Below are 24,217 nucleotides of genomic sequence, written 5' to 3'. Positions count from 1 at the left end.
TGGATGGCATCCGGCATTTTTCCCCTCCTCCTCCTTCTCTGTCTTTGGTTGCTAAGTTACACACACACGCACACGCACACACACACGCACGCACACACGCGCGCACACACGCACACTCTGTGTGAACTCGTTCCATTTCCACAATTTGCCAGGTGGAAGGGAGCCAACAGGCTGACAGCTCCAGGACGCCTCCCAAAAAAACAAGTGATGCTGGCTTTTGGGCCCCCTGGCACACCTGAAGCCCTGGCGGCGCAGTGGTTAAGAGCTTGGCTGCTATCCAAAAGGTTGGCAGTTCAAATCCAGCAGGCACTCCTTGGAAACCCTATGGGGCAGTTCTACCCTGTCCTATAGGGTCTCTATGAATCAACTCAAAGGCAACTGGTTTTTTGGGAGGCACTCCTGGAGAACGCCTGCATGTGCTCCCAAACCCAGGGCCACATCAAGGAGCACACAGCTTCTGTGCCTCACTGAGGGAGAGATGTTGAGGGCGGAGGGCGGGGTGGGTGTCAGTGTGGGGGTCCACATTATTCACCCCCTCCTCCACAGCGTCTGTGGGTCCTGCTGCATGCTTTTCCTGCCAGGCTTATGATCACCCAGAGGGCTGCCGGGTTACTAGGACCTACGGTCCTAAGGACAAAGAGAGGCTGGTGGGGTAGAAGGCTCATGCCTGTGCCCCAAGGCTGCCCTACCCCAGTCCTCCTCATCCTCCCACTCTGGGTCTCCTCCTCCTGTCCCAGGCACAGTGTCACCGGATGTCAATGCCCTCAAAAATCAGTGAAGCCAATTGTCTCATTCTGTAGACGGGGAAAGCGAGTCTCAGAGAGGACTGCAGTCTGTCCATCGTCCTCCTGAGTCCCTACACTGCTGCCATCTATAGATGTGGCAGAAAAGGGCCTGGTCGCAGGAGACAGGGCTGGGCTGGGCAAGATTGCGGCCAGAAAAAGGCCTGAGACCCCTGAGGGGGTGGATCCAGAGCTTGGCCTCTGTAGAGTTCCCCTGCATGCCTCCTGTCCTTTCCCTGTGCCTCAAGGATGGGAAAAGGAAGGAGCTGAGAAAGGGTGAATGGGGGGGGGGCGGCACCCAAGGGACAGGCCGCCTCCTTGTCAACATCCACCAGCTACCCCGGGCTCCAAAGCCTCGACAGAAATTCAGAGGGCAAGGGCCTTGCAGCGTGTCCCTCCTCAGACAACAGAGCAGGAACCTCCACGAGGTTTCCCTGAATTCCTCCCTCTTGCCCCATGCTCCCCCATACTACAGACCACAACCAACTGCACCTGTCCCAGTCCTTGCTCCTGGGAAGGCTCAGAGGCAAAGGGAGCAGCGGCCCTTCAAATGACCCTCCCAGCCCATGGTGTGAACATGTGACCATGTTTCTGGCATGTCCTCTCAAATGCAGAGCTAATGTCCCAACTGCTGGCCAAAAAACAAGGGCATAAGATGCCACCGCGGGGCCCAGAATGCGAAACAGCAATGGAAACTTCCAACTGCACAGCCTGAGCTTCTCAGACTCCTCAGTCCCTCCCCCACTCCAGGCCTGGACCGCAGACCTGTCAGCCGGGTCCTACCCGCCGGCCCAGGGCGCTCCCGCCACGCCCCGGCCAGAAGGCTGGAGGCGGAGTTCTCACAACTCCGCCCGCTGGGCTCGCCAGCTCCCCAGCTCGCTCGCGGACCCCGACCCGCACACGCCCCACCCTGCCCACGCCGCCCCCGAGCGGCCGGCCAGCAAGAGGGACGCAGGGAGGGAGAGACGGAGGGGGCTCGGCGGCCGCTGCCTACCTCCGTCCGCGCCAGCGTCGCTCCCGCGCCGCCCTCGCGCCGCAGTCGGGCTCTGAGCAGCCCGCGGCCGGCGCCGGTTGCGGCTCATGCTCCACGCCGGCCGCGGAACTCGCCCACCCGCCGCCACCTCCGCGCTGCGCCAGCTGCGGGCAGAGCAGCTCCCTCCGCAGCCCGCACGGGGAGCGCGAGCGAACGAACGAGCACGGAGCGGGCGGGCGCGGGAGCGCGGCAGTGGCGCGGGGCGAGAGCGCGGCTTTCATTTAAATAACCCCAAAAGTTATGTAGTCAGCTCATGAAGAGAGAGCTGCCAGTTTTTTTCTATCTTAAAAGAAATGTGGTTAGATACGTATAACAAAATTTGCCGTTTTAATTACTTTTAAATGTGTAATTCAGCAGCATTCACATGAGGTGCGTCAGTGGAAGAATACTTGCCTTCTGTGCGAGGCGAGTGGGCATTCTAGCCAATCACCTGGTGTGCAGCCACCACGCATCCTTCAGCGGAGGCTTGGGTGTTGCTATGGCGCTGAACAGGTTTCAGTGTAGCTTGCATACTGAGATGCGCTAGGGAGAGAGGCCTGACCATCTGCTCCCAAAGATTGGCCAGTGAAAACCCCATGGCTCACAACAGTGGGATTCCCCACCAATCATGGGGATTCCCTCTGTCATGCATGGGGTCTCATGGGTTGAGAGCCTACTCCATAGGAGATAACAAGAGTGGAAACAATCAAGCAATAACTTGTCATTTTCCCATCTCCTCAGCCCTTGATAACCACAAATAAACTTTTGTCTCCATTCATTTGTCTATTCTAGATATTTCATATAAGTGGGACCATACAATATTTGTCTTTTTGTATATTTCACATAACACAAAATTTTCAAGGTTCATCCATGTCATAGTGTGCAGTGCAATGGGTTTCTCTTTATATATGGCCTTTCTGGTCTTGGGTTTATAATTCTGCCAAAAATGATTGGTTGGATTGAAATCTCCCCTGTAATTGGTCTATTTTACACATCTTGCAGGGATTGGTTGATTTGTTATGCAAATAGTGGCGTGTAAAACCACCCAATAGGATTGACTGACTTGTGGTCCGGCCACAGGATTGGTTGGTTTTGCTATCTCGCTGGGCTTATATAAGGGCCAATCCCATTGAGGTTTAGGGGGGCACCTTACTACCATCAAAGAAGGGTCTGGAGCAGAGTGTGTCTTTGAATGAAGCCTCCCTGCACTGAGACCCTCCTAGGCCCAGAGGTTCTGGTTGGAAACCTTCCTGATTGACAAAGTTGGTCCGGCCTCATGACTTGTATCCTGTTACTTCCAAGTTGATTCTGATCCCTAGTTGTAGCCTGTTACTTCCCTAATAAACTACACAACTATGAGTAAGGTCTGTGAGCCCAGAGTGGCCATTGCAAGGAATTATTAAACCCAGCAGAGAAATAAAGAGTGCCATGGGATGAGGGAGGTGCCTGGTGTCAGAAATGGTGAAAAGGTTGGAGAGTATGTCTGACTCTCACCTCATAGGAACCAACTTTGTGCTGACCCTGATTCTCATTCCTCCTCGAGAATTTAGGCAAGTTCAGACACTAGAACCAGGGCTTCGAACCAGTTCTAACTGGTTCTGTCATGGCTGATGAAGTGGAACTGGAAGAGACTTGAATTTTTACAATTTGGATGATCCAAAATAATAAACAGAACAAGAAAAATTAAGGGTCAAAACCCTGGAATGGGAGACTCAGAAGAGGTGTAGCAAGCCCTTTCAGGAGCCTGACGCATGGAATTGGATTATTGGCAGGACTGTGGAGAGCGACACACATTCAAAGCTGCGTGGTCAGCCAATGTCCTTGAGCGGGGCACCACTGTTTCCAACTCTGCTCAAAATCCCATAGGCAAGAGACCTGGTTGCTATGCAATGCATATGCTGCCCTTGTTTTCTAACAGGGAGATTAAGTTTTCCAGCCGGGCTTTGACCCATAATTTTTCCCACTCTGGTTATTGTTCCAGTTCACCCAAATTTAAAAAATTCAGGTCTGTTCAGATGTCACCTCCTCAGCCATGAATGAACTGGGCAAAACTGGTATGAACCCTGGCTAAAACACATACGGTTGTATCAGAACTTTATTTTTCCTTATGACTGAAAGATATTCCATTGTATGTATATACCGCATTTTGTTTATCCATTCATCTGTTGATGGACACGTGTTCTTTCCACCTTTTGACTATTGTGAATTATGCTACAATGAACATTGGTGTATAAGTATCTGTTTGAGTCCTTGCCTTTGATTCATTTAGATATATACCTATGAGTGAAATTGCCAGGTCATATGGTAAGTCTACGTTTAAATTTTTCTTTTAAATAATTTTATTGTGCTTTAAGTGAAAGTTTACAAATCAAGTCAGTCTCTCACATATAAACTTATATACACCTTACTACATACTCCCACTTACTCTCCCCCTAATGAGTCAACCCGCTCCCTCCTTCCAGTCTCTCCTTTCGTGACCATTTTGCCAGTTTCTAACCCCTCTACCCTCCCATCTCCCCTCCAGACAGGAGATGCCCACATAGTCTCAAGTGTCCACCTGATGCAAGTAGCTCACTCCTCATCAGCATCTCTCTCCAACACATTATCCAGTCCAATCCATGTCTGATGAGTTGACTTTGGGAATGGTTCCCGTCCTGGCCCAACAGAAGGTTTGAGGACCGTGACTGCTGGGATTCGTCTAATCTTAGTCAGACTATTAAATCTGGTCTTTTTATGAGAACTTGGGGTCTGCATCTCACTGTTCTCCTGCTTCCTCATCGGGGCAGTCATCGGTTGTGGCCAGGCACCATCTACTTCTTCTGGTCTCAAGATGATGTAAGTCTCTAGTTCATGTAGCCTTTCTGTCTCTTGGGCTCATAATTACCTTGTGACCATGGTATTCTTCATTCTCCTTTGATCCAGGTGGGTTGAGACTCATTGATGCATCTTAGATGGCTGCTTGTTAGCGTTTAAGACCCCAGACGCCACACTTCAAAGTGGGAAGCAGAATGTTTTCTTTATAGAATTTATTTTGCCAATTGACTTAGAAGTCCCCTGAAGCCATAGTCCCCAAACCCCTGCCCCTGCTCCACTGACCTTCGAAGCATTCAGTTTATTCAGGAAACATTTTTGATTTTGGTCCAGGCCAGTTCTGCTGACTTACCCTGTATTGAGTGTTGTCCTTCCCTTCACCTAAAGTAGTTCTTATCTACTATCTAATCAGTAAATATCCCTCTCCCACCATCCTTCCCTCCCTCCTCTCCTAACCACAAAAGAATGCATTCTTCTCAGTTTAAACTATTTCTCGAGATCTTATAATAGTGGTCTTATAAAATATTTCTCCTTTTGCAACTGACTAATTTCACTCAGCATACTGCCTTCCAGGTTCCTCCATGTTATGAAATGTTTCACAGATTCCTCACTGCTCCTTATCGATGCGTAGTATTCCACTGTGTGAATATACCATAATTTATTTATCCATTCGTCTGTTGGTGGTTGCTTCCACCTTGGTTGCTTCCAGCTTTTTGCTATTGTAAACAGTGCTGCAATAAACACAGGTGTGCGTATATCTGTTGGTGTAAAGGCTCTTACTTCTCTACCATATATTCCGAGGAGTGGGATTTCTGGGCTGTATGGTAGTTCTATTTCTAGCTTTTTAAGGAAACACCAGATCGGTTTCCAAAGTGGTTGTACCATTTTACATTCCCATCAGCAGTGTATAAGTGTTCCAATCTCGCCACGGCATCTCCAACATTTATTATTTTGTGTTTTTTTGATTAATGCCAGCCTTGTTGGAGTGAGATGGAATCTTATCGTAGTTTTAATCTGCATTTCTCTAATGGCTAATGATGGAGAGCATTTCATCCTGTATCCGTTAGCTACCTGAATATCTTCTTTAGTGAAGTGCATGTTCATATCCTTTGCCCAATTTTTAATTGGACCATCTGTCTTTTTGTGGTTGAGTTTTAGCAGAATCATACAGATTTTAGAGATCAGGCGCTGGTCAGAGATGTCATAGCTGAAATTTTTTTCCCAATCTGTAAGTGGTTTTTTTACTCTTTTGGCGAAGTCTTAAAAAAAAAAAAATTTTTTTTTTTTTTTTTTTAGATGAGCCTAGGTGTTTGATTTTTAGGAGCTCCCAGTTATATGGTTTCTCTTCGGCATTTTTAGTAATGTTTTGTATTCTGTTTATGCCTTGTATTAGGGCTTCTAACGATGTCCCTATTTTTTCTTCCATGATCTTTATCATTTTAGACTTTATATTTAGGTCTTTGATCCATTTGGAGTTAGTTTTTGTGGATGGTGCGAGGTATGGGTCCTGTTTCATTTTTTTGCAAATGGATATCCAGTTATGGCAGCACCATTTGTTAAAAAGACTGTCTTTTCCCCAATTTACTGACACTGGGCCTTTGTCGAATATCAGCTGCTCATATGTGGATGGATTTACATCTGGGTTCTCAGTTCTGTTCCATTGGTCTATGTGTCTGTTGTTGTACCAGTACCAGGCTGTTTTGACTACTTTGGCAGTATAATAGGTTCTAAAATCAGGTAGAGTGAGGCCTCCCGCTTCGTTCTTCTTTTTCAGTAATGCTTTACTTATCCAGGGCTTCTTTCCCTTCCATATGAAGTTGGTGATTTGTTTCTCCATCACATTAAAAAATGACATTGGAATTTGGATCGGAAGTGCATTGTATGTGTAGATGGCTTTTGGTAGAATAGACATTTTTACTATGTTAAGTCTTCCTATCCATGAGCAAGGTATGTTTTTCCACTGATGTAGGTACCTTTTAGTTTCTTGTAGTAGTACTTTGTAATTTTCTTTGTATAGGTCTTTTACATGTTTGGTAAGATTTATTCCTAAGTATTTTATCTTCTTGGGGACTACTGTGAATGGTATTGATTTGGTGATTTCCTCTTTGATGTTCTTTTTGTTGATGTGGAGGAATCCAACTGATTTTTGTATGCATATCTTGTAACCTGAAACTCTGCCAAACTCTTCTATTCGTTTCAGTAGTTTTCTGGAGGATTCCATAGGGTTTTCTGTGTATAAGATCATGTCGTCTGCAAATAGAGATAATTTTAATTCTTCCTTACCAGTCCTGATGCCCTTTATTTCTTTGTCTAGCCTAATTGCCCTGGCTAGGACCTCCAACACAATGTTGAATAAGAGTGGTGATAAAGGGCATCCTTGTCTGGTTCCCGTTCTCAAGGGAAATGCTTTCAGGCTCTCTCTATTTAGGATAATGTTGGCTGTTGGCTTTGTATAAATGCCCTTTTTTATGTTGAGGAATTTTCCTTCTATTCCGATTTTGCTGAGAGTTTTTTTTTTTTTTATCATGAATGGGTGTTGGACTTTGTCAAATGCCTTTTCTGCATCAATTGATAGGATCATGTGGTTTTGTCTTTTGTTTTATTTATATGGTGGATTACATTAATTGTTTTTCTAATATTGAATCAACCTTGCATACCTGGTATAAATACCACTTGGTCGTGGTGGATTATTTTTTTGATATGTTGTTGAATTCTATTGGCTAGAATTTTGTTGAGGATTTTTGCATCTATGTTCATGAGGGATATAGGTCTGTAATTTTCTTTTTTGGGTGTGTCTTCACCTGGTTTTGGTATCAGGGATATGCTAGCTTCATAGAATGAGTTAGGTAGTACTCCATCCTTTTCTATGCTCTGAAATACCTTTAGTAGTAGTGGTGTTAACTCTTCTCTGAAAGTTTGGTAGAACTGTGCAGTGAAGCCGTCCGGGCCAGGACTTTTTTCTGTTGGGAGTTTTTTGACTACCTTCTCAATCTCTTTTTTTGTTATGGGTCTATTTAGTTGTTCTACTTCTGATTGTGTTAGTTTAGGTAGGTAGTGTGTTTCTAGGGATTCATCCATTTCTCCTAGGTTTTCAAATTTGTTAGAGTACAATTTTTTGTAGTAATCTAATATGATTCTTCTAATTTTAGTTGGGTCCGTTGTGATATGCCCCGTCTCATTTCTTATTCGGATTATTCATTTCCTGTATTTCTTTAGTCAGTCTGGCCAATGGTTTATCAATTTTGTTAATTTTTTCGAAGAACCAGCTTTTTGCTTTGTTAATTCTTTCCTTTGTTTTTCGGTTCTCTAATTGCTTTAATTTTTCTCTAATTTTTATTATTTGTTTTCATCTGGTGCCTGACAGACTCTTTTGTTGTTCTCTTTCTATTTGTTCAAGTTGTAGGGACAGTTCTCTGATTTTGGCCCTTTCTTCTTTATGTATGTATGCATTTATTGATATAAATTGACCTCTGAGAACTACTTTTGCTGTGTCCCAGAGCTTTTTTCTTTTTTAATAATTTTTATTGTGCTTTAAGTGAAAGTTTACTACTCATGTCAGTCTCTCACACAAAAACCCATATACACCTTGCTACACTCTCCCAATTACTCTCCCCTAGTGAGACAGCCTGCTCTCTCCCTCCACTCTCTCTTTTTGTGTCCTTTTTGCCAGCTTCTAACCCCCTCCACCCTCTCATCTCCCCTCCAGGCAGGAGATGCCAACATAGTCTCAAGTGTCCACCTGATCCAGGAAGCTCACTTCTCACCAGCATCCCTCTCCAACCCATTGTCCAGTCCAATCCATGTCTAAAGAGCTGGCTTCAGGAATGGTTCCTGTCCTGGGCCAGTAGAAGGTCTGGGGGCCATGACCACCGGGGTCCTTCTAGCCTCAGTCAGGCCACTAAGTCTGGTCTTATGAGAATTTGGAGTCTGCATCCCACTGCTCTCCTGTTCCCTCAGGGGTTCTCTGTTGTGTTCCCTGTCAGGGCAGTCATCGGTAGTAGCCGGGCACCATCTAGTTCTTCTGGTCCAGATGATGTAGTCGCTGGTTCATTTAGCCCTTTCTGTCTCTTGGGCTTGTAATCACCTTATGTCCTTGGTGTTCTTCATTCTCCATTGATCCAGGAGCATTGAGACCAATTGATGCATCTTAGATGGCTGCTTGCTATCGTTTAAGACCCCCAACTGCACTCTTCAAAGTGGGATGCAGAATGTTTTGTTAATAGATTTTATTATGCCAATTGACTTAGATGTCCCCTGAAACCATGGTCCCCAGACCCCTGCCCCTGCTACACTGGCCTTCGAAGCATTCAGTTTATTCAAGAAACTTCTTTGCTTTTGTTTTAGTCCAATTATGCTGCCCTCCCCTGTACTGTGTGCTGTCTTTCCCTTCACCTAAAGTAGTTCTTATCTGCTATCTAATTAGTGAATACCCCTCTCCCACCCTCCCTCCCTCCCCCCTCTCCTAACCACAAAAGAATGTTTTCTTCTCAGTTTAAACTATTTCTCAAGTTCTTATAATAGTGGTCTTATACAATATTTGTCCTTTTGCAACTGACAAATTTCACTCAGCATAATGCCTTCCAGGTTCCTCCATGTTATGAAATGTTTCACAGATTCCTCACTGTTCTTTATTGACGCGTAGTATTCCATTGTGTGAATGTACCATAATTTATTTATCCATTCATCTGTTGATGGACACCTTGGTTGCTTCCATGTTTTTGCTATTGTAAACAGTGCTGCAATAAACATGGGTGTGCACATATCTGTTCGTGTAAAGGCTCTTATTTCTCTAGGATATATTCCACGGAGTGGGATCGCTGGATCTTATGGTAGTTCTATTTCTAGCTTTCTAAGGAAGCGACAAAGCAATTTCTAAAGTGGTTGTTCCATTTGACATTCCCTCCAGCAGTGTAGAGGTTTTCCATTCTCTCCACAACCTCTCCAACATTTATTCTTTTGTGTTTTTTGGATCAATGCCAGCCTTTTTGGAGTGAGATGAAATTTCATTGTAGTTTTGATCTGCATTTCTCAAATGGCTAATGATCATGAACATTTCCTCATATATCTGTTAGCTACCTGAATGTCTTCTTTAGTGAAGTGTCTATTCATATCTTTTGCCCAGTTTTTAATTGGGTTATTTGTCTTTTTGCAGTTGAGTTTTTGCAGTATTATGTAGATTTTAGAGATCCGGCGCTGATCAGAAGTATCAGAGCTAAAAACTTTTTCCCAGTATGTAGGTAGTCTTTTTACTCTTTTGGTGAAGTCTTTGGATGAGCATAGGTGTTTGATTTTTAGGAGCTCCCAGTTATCTAGTTTTTCTTCTACATTCTTCATAATGTTTTGTATACTGTTTATGCCATGTATTAGGGCTCCTAACATTGTCCCTATTTTTTCTTCCATGATCTTTATCATTTTAGATTTTATATTTAGATCTTTGACACATTTTGGTTTAGTTTTTGTGCATGGAGTGAGGCATGGGTCTTGTTTCATTTTTTTACAGATGGATATCCAGGTATGCCAGCACCATTTGTTAAAAAGACTGTCTTTTCCCCCATTTAACTGTTTTGGGGCCTTTGTCAAAGATCAGCTGCTCATATGTAGATGGATTTATGTCTGGATTCTCAATTCTGTCCCATTGGTCCATGTGTCTATTATTGTACCAGTACCAGCCTCTTTTGACTACTGTGGAGGTATAATAGGTTCTAAAATCTGGTAAAGTAAGGCCCTCTACTTTGTTCTTCTTTTTCAGTAATGCCTTATTTATCTGGGGCCTCTTTCCCTTCCATATGAGATTGGTGATTTGTTTCTCCATCTCATTAAAGAATGTCGTTGGGATTTGGATCGGAATTGCATTAAATGTATAAATTGCTTTTGGTAGAATAGACATTTTCATAATGTGAAGTCTTCCTATTCATGAGCAAGGTATGTTCTTCCACTTACGTAAGTCTCTTTTGGTTTCTCACAGAAGTATACTGTAGTTTTCTTTGTATAAGTCTTTTACATCTCTGGTAAGATTTATTCCTAAGTATTTTATCTTCTTGGGGGCTTCTGTGAAGGGTAATGATTTGGTGATTTCCTCTTCGATGTTCTTTTTGTTGATGTAGAGGAATCTCACTGATTTTTGTATGTTTATCTTGTATCCCGATACTCTGCTGAGCTCTTCTATTAGTTTCAGTCATTTTCTCGAGGATTTCTTAGGGTTTTCTGTGTATAAGATCATGTCATCTGCAAATAGAGATACTTTTACTTCTTCCTTGCCAATCTGGACCCCCTTTATTTCTTTATCTAGCCTAACTGCTCTGGCTAAGACTTCCAGCACAATGTTGAATATGAGCGGTGATAAAGGCATCCTTGTCTAGTGCCCGATCTCAATGGGAATGTTTTCAGGCTCTCTCCATTTAGGGTGATGTTGGCTGTTGGCTTTGAATAAATGCCCTTTATTATGTTGAGAAATTTTCCTTCTCTTCCTATTTTGCTGAGATTTTTGTCATGAATGGGTGTTGGACTTTGTCAAATGCCTTTTCTACATCAATTGATAAAATCATGTGATTCTTGTCTTTTGTTTTATTTATGTGGTGGGTTACATTAATTGTTTTTCTAATGTTGAACCATCTCTGCATACCTGGTATGAATCCCACCTGGTCATGGTGAATTATTTTTTTGATATGTTGTTTAATTCTATTGGCTAGAATTTTGTTGAGGATTTTTGTATCTACATTCATGAGGGATGTAGATCTATAATTTTCTTTTCTTGTGGTGTCTTTACCTGGTTTGGTAACAGGGATATGGTGACTTCATAGAATGAATTTGGTAGTATTCCATCCTTTTCTATGCTCTAAAATACATTTAGTAGTAGTGGTGTTAAGTCTTCTCTGAAAGTTTGGTAGAACCCTGCAGTGAAGCCGTCCGGACCAGGGCTTTTTTTGTTGGGAGTTTTTTGATTACCTTTTCAATCTCTTCTTTTGTTTTGGGTCTATTTAGTTGTTCTACCTTTGTTTGTGTTAGTTTCGGTAGGTAGTGTGTTTCTAGGAATTCATCCATTTCTTCTAGGTTTTCAAACTTGTTTTGAGTATAGTTTTTCATAGTAATCTGATGTGATTCTTTTAATTTCAGTTGGGCCTGTTGTAATATCGCCCATCTCATTTCTTATTTGGATTATTTGCTTCTCTCCTGTTTTTCTTTCGTCTCTTTGGCCAATGGGTTATCAATTTTGTTGAGTTTTTCAAAAAAACAGCTTTTGGTCTTGTTAATTCTTTCAATTGTTTTTCTGTTTTTTATTTGATTTAGTTTAGCTTTAATGCTTATTATTTGTTTTCTTCTGGTGTCTTTGTGTTTCTTTTGTTGCTCTCTTTCTTCTTGTTCAAGTTGTAGGGATAGTTCTTTGATTTTGGCCCTTTCTTTTTTTGGGGATGTGTGTATTTATTGATATAAATTGGCCTCTGAGCACCGCTTTTGCTGTGTCCCAAAGGTTCTGATAGGAAGCGTTTTCATTCTCACTGGATTCTCTGAATTTCTTTATTCCATCCTTAATGTCTTCTATAATCCAGGATTTTTTGTTCAGTTTCCAAGTGTTTGATTTCTTTCCCCTGCTTTTCCTGTTATTGATTTCCACTTTAATGGCCTTATGGTCAGAGAAGATGCTTTGTAATATTTTAATGTTTTGGATTCTGCTAAGGCTTGCTTTGTGACCTAAGATGTGGTCTATTCTAGAGAATGTTCCATGTGCACTAGAAAAGAAAGCATAGTTGGTTGCTATTCCATGGAGTGTGCTGTATATGTCTATGAGGTCAAGTTGGTTGATTGTGGCACTTGGATCTTCCGTGTCTTTATTGAGCTTCTTTCTGGACATCCTGCCCTTCACCGAAAGTGGTGTGTTGAAGTCTCCTACTATTATTGTGGAGCTGTCTATCTCACTTTTCAACGCTGATAGACTTTGTTTTATGTATCTTGCAGCCCTGTCATTGAGTGCATAAATATTTAATATGGTTATATCTCCTTGGTGTATTGTCTCTTTAATCATTATATAGTGTCTTTCCTTATCCTTTCTGATGGATTTTAACTTTAAAGTCTATTTTGTCAGAAATTAATATTGCCACTCCTTCTCTTTTTTGATTGTTGTTTGCTTGATATTTTTTTTCCATCCTTTGAGTTTTAGTTTGTTTGTGTCTCTAAGTCTAAGGTGTGTCTCTTGTAGGCAGCATATAGACGAATCTTGTTTATTAATCCATTCTGCCACTCCCTGTCTCTTTATTTGTGCATTTAGTCCATTTACATTCAGGGTAATTATGGATAGGTATTTTTATGTCTTTTTTTTGTGTGTTGACAGCTTCTTTTTCCCACTTGATTTTATGTGCTGAGTAGATTTTCTTTATATATTGTCCTTTCCTCATATTTGTTGTTGTTGATTTTGTTTCTGCTGAGTCTGTACTTTTGTATTTTATTTTGATGAGTAGGATAGTTTGTCTCCTTTATGGTTACCTTATTATTACCCTGAATTTTCTAAACTTATGACTTTTATTTCTTTGTATCGCCGTATCTTCCTCTCCATATGGAAGGTGTATGATTACATTTCTTAGTCCCCCTTTATTATTTTAATGTTGTCTTCTTTTATATAATAACATCGCCATTACCCTGTGTTGGGTCTTCTTTTTTAAATCTTGCTTTTTTTTTTTTTTTTTTGGATTTCCCTCTCTGGGTTGACTTCTGGTTGCCCTGCCCAGTGTTCTAGTCTTGGGTCGATCCCTGATATTATTGATTTTCAAACCAAAGAATTCCTTTAGTAATTCTTGTAGTTTTGGTTTGGTTTTTACAAACTACCTCAAGTTGTGTTTATTTGGAAATGTCTTAATTTCACCTTCATATTTAAGAGACAGTTTTGATGGATATATGATTCTTGGCAGGCCATTTTTTTCCTTCAATTTTTAAGATATGTCATTCCATTGCCTTCTTGCCTGCATTGTTTCTCCCGGGTAGTCCGAGCTCATTCTTATTGGCTCTTCCTTGTAGGGGACTTTTACCCCTCTCTGCTCTTATAATTGTCTCCTTATCTTTGGTTTTGGCAAGCTTGATTATAATATGTCTTGGTGACTTTCTTTTAAGATCTACATTATGTGGAGCTCGATGATCATCTTGGATAGATATCTTCTCATCTTTCACAATATCAGGGAAGTTTTCTGTGAAGAAATCCTCAACAATTTTCTCTGTATTTTCTGTTATCCCTCCCTGTTCTGGTACTCCAATCACTCGTAGGTTATTCCTCTTGTTAGAGTCCCACATGATTCTTAAGGTTTCTTCATTTTTAAAAATTCTTTTATCTGATTTTTCTTCAAATATATTAGTGCCAAGTGATTTATCTTCGAGTTCAGAAATTCCAACTTCTACTTGCTCAGTTCTGCTCCTCTGACTTTCTATTGAGTTATCTCATTCTGTCATTTTATTGTTAATCTTCTGAATTTCTGATTGCTGTGTGTCTATGGATTTTTCCAGCTTAATAAACTTTTCATTATGTTCCTGAATAATCTTTCTAAGTACTTCAGTTGCTTTATCTGTGTGTTCCTTGGCTTGTTCTGCATATTGCCTCATGTCCTTCCTGATATCTTGAAGGGTTCTGTATATTAAACTTTTGTATTCTGCATCTGGTAATTCCAGGAATACACTTTCATCTAGCAAGTCCCTGAATTCTTTGTTTTGACAGCCTGTTGCAGTGATCATGGTCTGTTTCTTTATGTGACTTGATATTGACTGTTGTCTCTGAGCCATCTATAAGTCATTGTATTAGTTTATGCTTGCTTACTGTGTCTTAGCTGCTTGCTTTGTTTTGTTTTGGTATACCCCTATGGGTTGCTTGAGTGAGCTAACTTGATTATTTTCGCCTTTGGAGCTCTGGTGTCCTGTCCCCAGCTGGCTAGAGCTGTTATCAGGTATATCAGTCTAGGAGTCCATTCAGTTTTCTTGTATGAATTCAGCTCAGGTTTCTGGGTAGCTGATATCAAGCGTGTGGTACAGGCTCTGTCCTACAGTCTTAGAGGGGCAGGGGTGATTGGCATATATACCCGTGTGTGATTGCAGCAGGGGGTCACGCTCTGAACAAGGCAGTGGGCTGAGAACCGACCCCCAAGTGTCTCTGAGGAAAACATGGCTCTGTTCCCTTGAGCATGCTGGTGGGTGGGCTCTCCAGAGGGACCATGGGCACCCAAAGATTTTGTTGTAAGGACTGGGATGTACCAGTTATCCCTGGGCCCCTGTCACGGGTGGCTAGGCAACCCAAGTGGAGCAACCAGTCCTTAGGTCCCTGTTGTGAGCAGGTGAGGACCTTGTTTAATAGGCAAAGCAATGTCAGACGTCAAACGCCCACCTCTCCACCGCACAGCTGAAATGGTCGGAGTTTGCCAACAAGGGTCTATTCTCCCGAAATAGGCCCACACAGGTCCATGCAGAAGGGAAAGTGCTCAAGGTCCACAGACGGTTTATGCCTGAACAGGAGCTGCTTCTTTAATGGAGCTAGCAAATTATCTTTTCCCCCCAGTTGGAAATTTTTTCCTTCCCCAAGGCTGGGAGGACAGCTCCATGTGCTTACCAGGGTCTATCTCATGTCTAGGGATTCACCCGCTGAAGCTGGGTTGGGGGTAGGGGGGCGTGGTAAAATATACGCAAGTACTTAGCTTTTGCTGAGAGCACCCTTCTGCTCAGGTTCGGGAGGTGTGAGTGGGCTGCATGGCTGGGTGCTTCTCCCCGAGGAACCTGCGGCCCAACGCTAGGACCAGCCTGCCACCGCCGCTGCCACCGCCGCAGCCACTCCGGGGATGGTGCCTAAAGCTTCCCCCGATTCAGGTCTGGCAACTCCTCTCCACTTCTGAACTGTTTCTTCCTTCCTCTGCCCCTCAGTTCATTGTCTAAGCTTGCCTTTGATGCTTAGGGCTCCAAGCTTGTCACAAATATACTTGTTTCACTTGTTTTTTCAGGTCTTTGTTGTAAAGAGGGCTCGACGGAAGTGTCTGTCTCTTCCGCCTTCTTGGCTCCGCTGTCCCAGAGGTTTTGATAGGAAGTGTTTTCAGTCTTGTTGCATTCTATGAATTTCTTTATTCCCTCCTTAATGTCTTCTATAACCCAGTGTTTTTTGAGCAGGGTATTGTTCGGTTTCCAAGTATTTTATTTCTTTTCCCTGATTTTTCTGTTATTGATTTCTACTTTTATGGCCTTATGGTCTGAGAAGATGCTTTGCAATATTTTGATGTTTTGGATTCTACAAAGATTTGTTTTATGACTTAGTATGTGATCTATTCTAGAGAATGTTCCATGTGCCCTAGAAAAAAAGTATACTTTGCAGCTGTTGGGTGGAGTGTTCTGTATAAGTCTATGAGGTCAAGTTGGTTGATTATAGCAATTAGATCTTCTCTGTCTCTACTGAGCTTCTTACTGGAAGTCCTATCCTTCTCCGAAAGTGGTGTGGTGAAGTCTCCTACTATTATTGTGGAGCTGTCTATCTCACTTTTCAATGCTGATAGGCTTTGTTTTATGTATCTTGCAGCCCTGTCATTGGGTGCATAAATATTTAATATGGTTATATCTTCCTGGTAAATTGTCCCTTTAATCATTATGTAGTGTCCTTCTTTATCCTTGTGGTGGATTTAACTTTAAAGACTTTTTTTTCAGAAATTAATATTGCCACTCCTTCTCTTTTTTGATTGTTGTTTGCTTGATATATGTTTTTTCATCCTTTGAGTTTTAGTTTGTTTGTGTCTCAAAGTCTAAGGTGTGTGTCTTGTAGGCAGCATATAGACGGATCATGTTTTTTAATCCAGTCTGAGACTCTGTCTCTTTATTGGTGCATTTAATCCATTTACGTTCAGCGTAATTATAGGTAAGTATGAGTTTAGTGCTGTCATTTTGATGCCTTTTGTGTGTGTTGTTGACAATTTCATTTTTCCACTTTTTTGTGCTAAGAAGTCTTTCTTTGTAAATTGTGTGTTCCTCATTTTCATAGTAGTTGAATTTATTTTTGCTTAGTCGTTGTGTGTTTCTTGGTTTTTATTGTGAATTATGGAATTGTTAGACCACTTTGTGGTTACCTTAATATTTACCCCTATTTTTCTAAGTAAAAACCCAACTTGTATCGTCCTATATCACCTTGTTTTCCTCTCCATATGGAAGATCTACGCCTCCTGTATTTAGTCCCTCTTTTTGATTATTGCGATCTTTTACATAATATCAATGATTCCCTGTTTTGAGCATTTTTTTCTTTTTTAAATTAATCTTAATTTGTTTTTGTGATTTTGTTATTTGAGTTGATATCAGGATGTTCTGTTCTGTGACCTGGTGTTGTGTTGGTTTCTGATATTATTGGTTTTCTGTCCAAAGAATTTCCTTTAGTAATTCTTGTAGCTTTGGTTTGGTTTTTGCAAATTCTCTAAGCTTGAGTTTATCTGTAAATGATTTAATTTCACCTTCATATTTCAGAGAGAGTTTTGCCGGATATATGATCCTTGGCTGGCAGTTTTTCTCCTTCAGTGCTCTGTATATGTCATCCCATTGCCTTCTTGCCTGCATGGTTTCTGCTGAGTAGTCTGAACTTATTGATTCTCCTTTGTAGGAGACTTTTCTTTTATCCCTGGCTGCTTTTAAAATTTTCTCTTTATCTTTGGTTTTGGCAAGTTTGATGATAATATGCCTTGGTGATTTTCTTTTTGGATCAATCTTGTATGGGGTTCGATGAGCATCTTGGCTAGATATCCTTTCATCTTTCACGATGCCAGTGAAGGTTTCTGCCAACAGATCTTCAACTATTCTCTATGTGTTTTCTGTCCTCCCTCCCTGTTCCGGAACTCCAATCACATGCAAGTCATTCTTCTTGATAGAGTCCCACATGATTCTTAGGGTTTCTTCATTTCTTTTAACTCTTTTATCTGATTTTTCTTCAACTACATTGGTGTCAATTGCCTTATCCTCCAACTCCCCCACTCTGCATTCCAATTGCTCGATTCTGCTCCTCTGACTTCCTAGAGTGTAATTTTGTAATTTTATTAATCTTTTGGGTTTCTGAATGCTGTCTCTCTATGGATTCTTGCAGCTTATTAACTTTTCTACTATGTTCTTGAATAATCTTTTTAATTTCTTCAACTGCTTTATCAGTGTCTTCCTTGGCTTTTTCTGTAGATTGCCTTTTTTCATTTCTGATGTCATCCCTGATGTCTTGAAGCATTCTGTAAAATAGTTTTTTATATTCTGCATCTGGCAATTCCAGGATGGTATCTTCATTTGGGAAAGATTTTGATTCTTTAATCTGGGGGTCTGTAGAAGCAATCATGGTCTGCTTCTTTATGTGATTTGATATCGACTGCTGTGTCTGAGCCATCTATAAGATATCGTAATGATTTATTTTATATTTGCTCACTGAGTCTTATCTTCTTTTGTTTTGTTTCGATATACCCACATGGGCTACTAGATTGCACTGTTTTGATCATTGTAGCCTTTGAATCACTTATGTCCTATTACCAGCTGGTTTGAGCTGTTACCAGGTGTATAAGCCTAAGAGTCCATTCCCTATCCTTGAATAGAATCAGCTTAGGTGTCCTGATTTTGGGTCACCACATGTGTGGTGTAGGCTGTCACCTATTAACTTAGAGGAGTAGTGGTGATAGTTGTATGCACCAGATTCTAGTAGCAGCAGAGGGTCATACTCCGAGGAGGGCAGGATGCTGACAGCCTTCCCCCACGTGCCAGTGGGGTAGGTGTGTCTCTATTCCTACAGCACTTTGGTGGGTGGGCTCTGCAGCTGTACCTTAGGCACCCAATGATTGTACCTCTAAAGACTGGAAGGTATCACTATCCTCAGACCTCTCTAGCAGGTAGCTAGGTAGTTTGGGTGGAGCTTCAGCCCTACGTTCCCTGCTGTAGATTAGTGAGGGCTCTGGTTAATAGGTAGAGAGGTATCAGACCTCGAAAACTTGTCTTTCTACTGCTCTGCTAAAACAATTACACTCCGGTCTCTATCCGAATTGCCTTTGCATTATAATAGCCACCTTGTTCCCTGTAGGGATGAAAGCCAAAGACTGTGGATCTCTTATGCTTGGCTGGAGCTGATTCTGTATTTTTATTACAGGTTAGGGAAGTCAGGGAAGGATTTTTCCCCCCTGGGTTGTTAATTGCTGCTTCTCTCATCTCTCAGGCCAGGAGAATGGGTTAGGAACCCCCCCCACACAGAGTACTTCACTCCCTGGCCCAGGAAATTCCAATGTTAATGAAGCTGTCTGGGGCAGGAAGGGGAGGGGTCAGATAGATAGGAGAGAGTCGCGCTGCAATATAGACAAAGTTACTTATCTTGCTTGGTGATGACTTTTTTAACTGAGATTCCAGAGGGGCATGTAGCCTGAGTGCACTGGCTGGGTCGAGATTGCCCCTGAGGATCAGGCCTGCGTCCCGTGCTTGCGCCGTCTCAGGAAGCCGTGATCAGCTCCTCCTGTCCTAGTCCAAAGCCCAGTGCCAAGGTTTTCTGGCTGGGATGCTGTACTCCGGCTACGAAACCAGTCGCTGCTTCTCCGTGATTTTGCCTCCTGTCATCTGCGTCTTTGTGCAGGCTGCGTAAGCTGGCTGGGTTTCCACCGAGGCTACTTCAGGGGGCTAGGGCTGCATCCTGTGCTTGCCCCGTCTCAGTAAGCCACGATCAGCCCCACCACTCTGGCACCAGGGAACCATGAGGGCTCAAGGCTGTGGCGCAGGATGCCGGTTCCAGGCGCAGTCGCTGCCTCAGGGCATGGGTTTTCCTCTCGTCATTCAGGTCATCTCCTTAGTTCTGTGTTTGATGGTCAGGGTTCGTAGATTGTCATGTATGTGATCGATTCACTTGTTTTTCTGAGTCTTTGTTGCAAGAGGGATCCGTGGTAGTTATACCTAGTCTACCATCTTTGCCCCGCCTCTGCGTTTAACTTTTTGAGGAAGCATCAAATTGTTTTCCATAGCACTTGCACCATTTTAAATTCTCACCACCAGTGCACAAGATTTTCAATTTCTCTACATCTTCACCAACATTTGTCATTTTCCATTTTTCCGATTATAGCCACCCTGGTGTGTGTGAAGTGGTATCTGAGATTTTTATTTGCATTCCTCTAATTACTGAGGAGCCCTGGTGGCACAGTAATTAAAGGACCTCAGCTGCTAACTTAAAGGTAAGTGGTTCAAACCCACCGGCTGCCCCATGGGAGAAAGACATGGCAATCTGCTTCTATAAAGATATACAGCCTTGGAAACCCTATGGGGCAGTTCTACTCTGTCCTATAGGGTCGCTATAAGTCAGAATCAACTAGTCAGCAGTGGGTTTGGGTTAGTTACTAATGACATTGAACATTTTCCATGTGCTTATTGGCCTTTTATATATGCTCTTTGGAAAAGCATCTAAGCCGTTCACTTGTTTTTGTAATTGGGTTGCTTGTCTTTTTTGTTGTTGAGCTGTAGGAATTCATATAGAATATGAAATTAAACTCTTTTTGGATATATGATTTGCAAATATTTTCTCCCATTCTGTAGGTTGTCTCTTCACTTTCTTGATAAATGTCCTTTTATGCACAAGAGCTTTTCATTTTGATGAAGGAAAATTTACCGATTTTTTCTTTTGTTGCTTGTGCTTTGATGTCATATCTAAGAATCTGTTGCTCAACAAAAGACTGACAGCTATGTTTTCTTCTAAGAGTTTTTTTTTTATTAACTTTTATTGAGCTTCAAGTGAACGTTTACAAATCAAGTCAAACTGTCACATATAAGTTTATATACACCTTACTCCATACTCCCACTTGCTCTCCCCCTAATGAGTCAGCCCTTCCGGTCTCTCCTTTCGTAACAATTTTGCCAGTTTCTAACCCTCTCTACCCTCCCATCTCCCCTCCAGACAGGAGATGCCAACACAGTCTCAAGTGTCCACCTGATACAAATAGCTCACTCTTCATCAACATCTCTCTCCTACCCACTGTCCAGTCCCTTCCATGTCTGATGAGTTGTCTTCGGGAATGGTTCCTGTCCTGGGCCAACATAAGGTTTGGGGACCATGAATGCCGGGATTCCTCTACTCTCAAAGTGTGGTCTTTTTGTGAGAATTTGGGGTCTGCATCCCACGGATCTCCTGCTCCCTCAGGGGTTCTCTGTTGTGCTCCCTGTCAGGGCAGTCATCGGCTTCATAGAATGAGTTAGGTAGTATTCCGTCATTTTCTATGCTTTGAAATACCTTTAGTAGTAGTGGTGTTAACTCTTCTCTGAAAGTTTGGTAGAACTCTGCAGTAGAGCAGTCCAGGCCAGGGCTTTTTTTTGTTGGGAGTTTTTTGATTACCGTTTCAATCTCTTTTTTTGTTATGGGTCTATTTAGTTGTTCTACTTCTGATTGTGTTAGTTTAGGTAGGTAGTGTTTTTCCAGGAATTCATTTCTTCAAGGTTTGCAAATTTGTTAGAGTACAATTTTTCATAATAATCTGATATAATTCTTTTAATTTCAGTTGGGTTGTTGTGATGTGGCCCATCTCATGTCTTATTCAGGTTATTTGTTTCCTTTCCTGTATTTCTTTAGTCAGTCTGGCCAATGGTTTATCAATTTTGTTAATTTTTTCAAAGAACCAGCTTTTGGCTTTGTTAATTCTTTCGATTGTTTTTCTGTTCTCTAATTCATTTAGTTCAGCTCTAATTTTTATTATTTGTTTTCTTCTGGTGCCTGATGGATTCTTTTGTTGCTCACTTTCTATTTCTTCAAGTTGTAGGGACAGTTCTTTGATTTGGGCTCTTCCTTCTTTTTGTATGTGTGCATTTATTGATATAAATTGGCGTCTGAACACTGCTTTTGCTGTGTCCCAGAGGTTTTGATAGGAAGTATTTTCATTCTCGTTGCATTCTATGAATTTCTGCATTCCCTCTTTAATGTCTTCTATAACCCAGTCTTTTTTCAGGAGGGTTTTGTTCAGTTTCCAAGTATTTGATTTCTTTTCCCTAATTTTTCTGTTATTGATTTCCACTTTTATGGCCTTGTGGTCTGAGAAGATGCTTTGTAATATTTCGATGTTTTGGATTCTGCAAACATTTGTTTTATGACCTAATATGTGGTCTATTCTAGAGAATGTTCCATGTGCGCTAGAAAAAAAAGTATACTTTGCAGCAGTTGGGTGGAGAGTTCTGTATAAGTCAATGAGGTCAAGTTGGTTGATTGTAGTAATTAGGTCTTCCGTGTCTCTCTTGAGCTTCTTACTGGATGTCGTGTCCTCCGAAAGTGATGTGTTGAAGTCTCCTACTATAATTGTGGAGGTGTCTATCTCACTTTTCAGTTTTGTTAAAGTTTGTTTTATGTATCTTGCCGCCTTGTCATTGGGTGCATAAATATTTAATATGGTTATAACTTCCTGGTCAATTGTCCCTTTTATCATTATATAGTGTCCTTCTTTATCCTTTGTGGTGGATTTAAGTTTAAAGTCTATTTTGTCAGAAATTAATATTGCTACTCCTCTTCTTTTTTGCTTATTGTTTGCTTGATATTTTTTTTTTCCATCCTTTGAGTTTTCGTTTGTTTGTGTCTCTAAGTCTAAGGTGTGTCTCTTGTAGGCAGCATGTAGACGGATCGTGTTTCTTTATCCAGTCTGAGACTCTCTGTCTCTTTATTGGTGCATTTAATCCATTTACATTCAGCGTAATTATACATAAGTATGTGTTTAGTTCTGTCATTTTAATGCCTTTTTATGTGTATTGTTGACAATTTCATTTTTCCACTTACTTTTTTGTGCTGAGACGTTTTTCTTTGTAGAGTGTGTGTTCCTCATTTTCATAGTATTTGACTTTATGTTTGCTGAGTCATTATGTTTTTCTTGGCTTTTATTTTGAGTTGTGGAGTTGTTATAACTCTTTGTGGTTATCTTAATATTTACCCCTATTTTTCTAAGTAAAAATCTAACTTGTATTGTTCTATATTGCCTTGTATCCCTCTCCATATGGCAGTTCTATGCCACCTGTATTTAGTCCCTCTTTTTGATTATTGTGATCTTTTACATATTGACTTCAATGATTCCCTCTTTTGAGCATTTTTTTTAATTAATCTTAATTTGTTTTTGTGATTTCCCTATTTGAGTTGATATCAGGATGTTCTGTTCTGTGACCTTGTGTTGTGCTGAATCTTATATTATTGGTTTTCTGACCAATTTCCTTTAGTATTTCTTGTAGCTTTGGTTTGGTTTTTGCAAATTCTCTAAACTTGTGTTTATCTGTAAATATCTTAATTTCTCCTTCATATTTCAGAAAGAGTTTTGCCGGATATGTGACCCTTGGCTGGCAGTTTTTCTCCTTCAGTGCTCTGTATATGTCATCCCATTGCCTTCTTGCCTGCATGGTTTCTGCTGAGTGGTCTGAACTTATTGTTATTGATTCTTCTTTGTAGGAGACTTTTCTTTTATCCCTGGCTGCTTTTAAAATTTTCTCTTTATCTTTGGTTTTGGCAAGTTTGATGATAATATGTCTTGGTGTTTTTCTTTTTGGATCAATCTTAAATGGGGTTCGATGAGCATCTTGGATAGCTATTCTTTCGTCTTTCATGATGTCAGGGAAGTTTTCTGTCAGCAGATCTTCAACTATTCTCTCTGTGTTTTCTGTCCTCCCTCCCTGTTCTGGGACTCCAATCACACACAAGTTATCCTTCTTTATAGAGTCCCACATGATTCTTAGGGTTTCTTCATTTTTTTTAATTCTTTTATCTGATTTTTTTCAGCTATGTTGGTGTTAATTCCCTTGTCCTCCAGATTTCCACTCTGCATTCTAATTGCTCGAGTCTGCTCCTCTGACTTCCTATTGCATTGTCTAATTCTGTAATTTTATTGTTCATCTTTTGGATATCTGAATGCTGTCTCTCTATGGATTCTTGCAACTTATTGATTTTTCCACTATGTTCTTAAATAATCTTTTTGAGTTATTCAACTGTTTTATCAGTGTGTTCCTTGGCTTTTTCTGCAGGTTGCCTTATTTCATTTCTGAGGTCATCCCTGATGTCTTGAAGCATTCTGTAAATTAGTTTTTTATATTCTGTATCTGATAATTACAGGATTGTATCTTCATTTGGGAAAGATTTTGATTCTTTAGTTTGGGGGGTTGTAGAAGCAGTCATGGTCTGCTTCTTTATGTGGTTTGATATTGACTGCTGTCTCTGAGCCATCACTAAGATATTGTAGTGATTTATTCTATATTTGCTCACTGAGTCTTATCTTGTTTTGTTTTCTTTCAGTATATGTGGATGGGCTACTAGATTGTGCTGTCTTGATTGTTGTAGCCCTTGACTTACTTATGACCTATTACCAGCTGGTTTGGGCTGTTACCAGATATATATGCCTGAGTCCATTCACTATTCTTGAGTAGAATCTGATTTTGGGTCATCAAGTGTGTGATGCACCCTGTCACCTATCCACCTTGAGAAGTACTGGTGTTAGTTGTGTGCACCAGATTCTAGTAGCAGCTGGGGTTCACACTCCAGGGGGGACAGGATGCTGACAGGCTTCCCCCAAGTGTCAGTGAGGTAGGTGTGTCTCTATTCCTAAAGCACCTTGGTGGCTGGGCTCTGCAGCTGTACCTTAGGCCCCCAATGCAAGTACCTCTACAGATTGATAGATGT

The 24,217-nt window shown here is 41.4% G+C and overlaps 1 protein-coding gene across 1 annotated transcript in view; it reads right to left on the bottom strand.

The window, feature by feature from the left end:
• The window catches only part of RASGEF1A (RasGEF domain family member 1A), a 119,222-nt gene extending 117,375 nt beyond the window's left edge, over positions 1-1,847 (bottom strand). Inside the window, exon 1 of the mRNA XM_049894707.1 lies at positions 1,777-1,847. The gene's annotated coding sequence lies outside the window, so the exon portion shown is untranslated. The remainder of the gene's footprint in view (positions 1-1,776) is intronic.
• Positions 1,848-24,217: the final 22,370 nt, after the last annotated feature.

The sequence above is a fragment of the Elephas maximus genome, chromosome 8 (genome assembly GCF_024166365.1).
Source record: "Elephas maximus indicus isolate mEleMax1 chromosome 8, mEleMax1 primary haplotype, whole genome shotgun sequence".
NCBI lineage: Eukaryota > Metazoa > Chordata > Mammalia > Proboscidea > Elephantidae > Elephas > Elephas maximus.
Note: the sequence above shows the minus strand (reverse complement) of the source record. Positions and strands in the feature narration are given on the sequence as shown.